The sequence below is a fragment of the Phalaenopsis equestris genome, unplaced genomic scaffold (genome assembly GCF_001263595.1).
Source record: "Phalaenopsis equestris unplaced genomic scaffold, ASM126359v1 Scaffold000116, whole genome shotgun sequence".
NCBI lineage: Eukaryota > Viridiplantae > Streptophyta > Magnoliopsida > Asparagales > Orchidaceae > Phalaenopsis > Phalaenopsis equestris.
The window spans coordinates 72,321-77,437 of record NW_018164558.1 but is presented as its reverse complement, the minus strand read 5'-3'; positions in this window follow the sequence as shown (position 1 = coordinate 77,437).

Below are 5,117 nucleotides of genomic sequence, written 5' to 3'. Positions count from 1 at the left end.
AAATATTGCACAAATTTTCAAAGGGAAACTTGTTCTAAACACCCCATGGAGTGATTCAATGCATCTAGACGTTTTGGATGGTTTTTCTATAAAGGGATATGTTTCTTGGATCAATGGACATGTCTTTTAAATTCAAAAGAGTTGACTTTTGGATAGAATTTTGGAGGGAATTTTGAATTCTTTTTTGAGTGAGGTAGCCTTTAATAAAAGAGAGGGAAGTCTAGGGCTTGAGAAGGAGTTTTGGTAAAGTGTGTGTGGTGTGTGTGTGTGTGTGTGTGTGTGAAGAAGGAAATGGAGAGAGAGAAAGAAAAAGTCAAGGGCTTAGAGATTTTCTTCTTCATTACATTTCTAGGAGAGAATTGAGAATGTTTGTAAGGAGAGAAAGGCTTGAAGAGAACTTCTAAGGATTTGCTTGAGAAGGATTGTGAGATAAGTTGTGTCATTTATTTCTTTTATTTTGTAAACTTATTTTTATATATGAAATCCATGTTTTATCGTATCCTTCTCATAAATTTTGAGTATTCTTCTTTATCATTCTCCCTACACTAAAATTTGGTTTTGTAAAGAATTGATTTTGTTTTATACAATTTTAAATGTCAATAATTTATGATGATTTGAACTCCGATCTTCATGTGAGAATGTTATCCATGGGGTTTAGTGCAAATAAATAGGGAAATATATTTTGATGTACGTAGAATTGAATATTTTAGGGTGATAGACTAAAATCTCTAATTTGGTCCAGTTGCTTGAAAACTAAAGCGAGATTGTTAGCCCTCAAGGGAGGGAGAAGTGGGAGCTCTAGTGTGGGATCCAGTATCTTTTCAACCTAACCATAGATTTAAAGACCAAACTCTGAATTAGCCAATGTTCCTTATGCACTCTCAGAGGGTAAAAAATAGGATTGCTCATCTTTGGCACAATACAATTTTATTATATATTAAATGATTTTAATTACTTCACAAACCATGTACTCATTGTAAATGGGAAGAATGTTAGTTTTAGTAAATTTAACTTTCAAGTTTAAGAATTAGTTTAGTAAACTTAGTTCTTTTAGTTACATTTTGTTTACATCCATTAAACCCATTTTAACTTGTCCTTCTTACTTTAATTTTTGTAGTTTGAATATTGTGATTTATGTTAATATCATAAGAATTTTCATCTTCCAAACTATGACTTGTCATCTTCCAAACTATGACTTCAAACTATGACTTGATACTAGTAGACTAGGTTAGCCTAAAGGATTTCTTACTGCGTTTCTCTGTTGAATCGATACTATGGTTTTTAAAGAAAGCCCTATATTACTTGAAGAGAAACTTGCACTTGCATAGAACTCCTAGTGTGTGAACTATTTTATATATTTTATATAACATTTTTACTTTGCACATTAAATACTTAATATAAATTGGGTCAAGATTTTGGACATAGCTTTGAAAACTAAACTACTACGTAGTTTCTAGACGAGTCAAGTTTTTTGCACTATTAATGGGGATTTAAATTGACATAAAACACATAAAAAATAGCACACACCGAGGGTGCATCAGAGGGAAATTTTGGGGCTAAAAGGCTAAAATTGGGTAATTTGGAAAGGTTGAGGTTTAATGCAAACAATGATCATAAAATTACCATCATGATCTCATGAGACCAAAGAAACCCTACTTTGGATAATTCTTGTGGGTCTTATCCACCCCAAGCCAAGGATTAAGGGTTTAGGGGACCACCCACATGGGTCTACAAAGAGGCAAGATAACCAAACTGGGCGTGTGTAGGTTAGGGTTCAAGGTTGCAAGTGGAAGTGTGAAATGCAAGATTGTGCTAGACCAAGCCACATCACCCATGGTCAACCCAAAGGTCAGACAATTCTATGGGAATCCCTCCTTGAGCTCATCTATATTGGTTCCACTTATTAAGTGCCAGAGGTTAGAACTAACATGTGGAACTCTAGGATAAGCAGAGCAGAGTTTGGAATTTCTATTGGTGAGGGTAACATCACTATCCTCTAGGAATAGTCAACAGGAAAGTATTATGGTTAGATCCTAGGGTCTTAAAGAAGAAAGACTAGACCTCAACCAAAATGAGGTCAACAACTGGACCCCCAATGGGTGTGTTGTGATGGGAAGATACACCTCACGTATTGGCATTGACCTTCTGATGGGAAGATACACCTCACGTATTGGCATTGACCCACGAGATCAACAAACCAACATAATTTCCTAAACCAAGAGGCTGAGAGCAAAAAAGAGTGAAGATGAAGGCTTTCACTGGGGAGTATACAGGGACTCCTGCTGCGGATTGACGAGTCCTTACTAACCAAAGTGAGGGGCTACACGATGAATTTACGGAGAAAACCACCAGGAAAACAAGCGACTGCAGGGAAGATTTGATTCGATTTCGATATTTTAATTTTGAATTTCAAATTTGATTTTGATTTTAGTTTAGATTAGATTTAGTGAAAATTTAATTTATGGAAGGCAAGAATATGAAGAGAATGGATTGAGATGGAATGCTCAAGGACTCACATCCAACTCAAAAGATATCGAAAGTGTAGAGAAATGAGAATAAGATGTCGTGCTCCACCTATGGTGGTCTTAAGCCGGTCTTTAGAGATGAGACCCTTATGGTGGTCTTAAGCCTATCTCAAAAATATCATGTAGAAAATCAGGTGTCATGTTCCATTTAAGGTTATCTTAAGCCGATATCGAGAGTTGAGAATAGGGTGTCGTGCTCCACTTAAGGTGGTCTTAAGCTTATCTTGAAAATATCATGTAGAGAATTGGGTTTTGTGTTCCATTTAAGGTGGTCTTAAGTTGATCTCGAAAGATGAGAATAGAGTGGCATGCTCCACTTAAGGTGGTCTTAAGCCTATCTAAAAAATATCATGTAGAGAATCGAGTGTCTTGCTCCACTTAAAGTGGTCTTAAGTTTATCTCAAAAATATCGTGTAGAGAATCAGATGTCGTATTCCACTTAAGGTGGCCTTAAGCCAATCTCGAGAGATGAGAATAGAGGGTCGTGCTCCACTTAACGTGTTCTTAAGCCTATCTCAAAAATAACATATAGAGAATCAGGTAAAGTGTTCCATTTAAGGTGGTCTTAAGCCGATCTTGAGAGATGAGAATAGGATGTCGTACTCCACTTAAGGTAGCTTTAAGGCTATCTCAAAAGTACAATGTCACATTAGGAAGTAAAGCATAAGAATTCACATCCAACCAAAGAGGTGATGAGCTACATTGGGAAAGAAAGCTGAGGGACTCACATCTAACCCAAGGGGAAGCATAAGGGAATCAAAATTTAGGGACTGATCCCAAAGATATTGTGAGAAGAGTGTAGAGAGTTTGTGGTGTTGAGTTGATGAATATGTGAAATGTGAAGTTTGATAGTGGTAAGAAGTGATTTGTAGGATTTATGTGTGGAGTGTGAGATTTTGTATGAATGTGAAGAAATTCGTGTAGATGATAGAATATGTGCTACGAAAGTGCAAAGTATGGAAACTCTAATCAAGAAAATCAGTCGATTATTTTTTATCATTCTTTTCTTGTTGTCTTTATCATCATTTTTATTATCAGGTTATCTTTTCAAATTTAATTTTCATCGATTAATTTTTTTAAATTTGAAATTTAATTTCATTCTTAGAATTTTTTTGTATTGTTCTTTATTCGTTATAATTTGGGACCAACACGTGGTCATGCTACTTTTCATCAATCACACACAAGGCAATTTCAACTAACATGTTGAAATCTTTGAAAGAAATTGCATTTATTCTGCTTCAAATATGTAGTACAATTGATCTTGCTGAAACTATCAAAAGGTAACATGTTGAGTATATCTGAAACAACGTATCATATATGTTGCTCTGACGCATTACAAAAAAGGTAACAACTGACTATCTGTCTGTATGTCTGTGTATTCATCTCATTGGGTGAGCTAATGATCAATCCAACCTTCTAAGCCACGATTCGGGATAGGAGCTCCCTTTACGTGAACTTAGAGGTATAACTATCTCATAGCTCGTAAGGCTGTAGCTACAATTTTGGATCTGGCTAGAATTCATTAGGGCACCTTTTTGACATCTATCCTTCTTAGTGTGACAAAAACTCTATGTCACAAAACTCTGAGATTACAATGTTTTGCTAAATCTGCTCTATTTCCTTTCAAGATCAGTACTGAACCAACTGGCAGCAAATCTCGACGGATCCTCTTAAATCTTTGGGGCCAACAATGTCAATTTATTTTTAAAATAAAATGTTGCTCTTACTCAAGAAAGATACTGTGCAAAAAAAGCCTGAAACCATAGTGATCTATGTGGGGAGGAATGCAGTCTCCGTCCTTGTAAATGTTGATGATGCAACTGTTAGGGATACAATCTGCTGATAGTACACCCCATCTGACCATCTTCTTGATCATTCATTTTATCACGCATGACAAGGGATCCACCTTGTTGTATCTTAAGATTGATGAGGGTTTTCCTTGTTTGTCCTTAACGAAATTATAGTAGCATCCGCTCTGGACAGAAATCTTGTCTTTTCCACACATCTGTTTTTGTGGTTCAACTTAAGTCATCTTCTACAGCAATCCTACTCGGCCTCTGTCTTAGAGATAAAAAATGTAGTCCAAAATTCTTCTTTCATCATTTTATGAGAGTGAAGTCCCAGTCCATTTAAGATTTTGACACATTTCCCATAGATTCCTTTGTGATATTCAAATTCTTATTTTTGTACCCAGCATATCTTCTCAAGCTCAGCTCTGGGTATCTCCTGTAAGTGCTGGGAATACCCCTTTAAGTGGATCTATAAAGGAATCCAAGATGGTCCTGGCTCTGCAAATTTTAGAATGTATGGCTTGACATCTGGGTGTTCGGCACTCCTTATCCTCATGCTCGCAGTTTTATATTCCTCAAATGTCCCGTAACGCTCCAAATGGAGGATGTTACATTTTGGGCACTAAGTAAATTGTCCTGTCAACCATGACAGGTGGGGTATATTGATGTTACACATTGAGCATCCCACACAAGGCTCCTTAGTGGCCTCCAATGGTGTTTACTCTGTGACAAAAGCTGACCCCTCTGCGACAGGGGAGCTAGTAGAAATCCCTTCTAGATTTGGGTCGTAAACTTCTTCTTC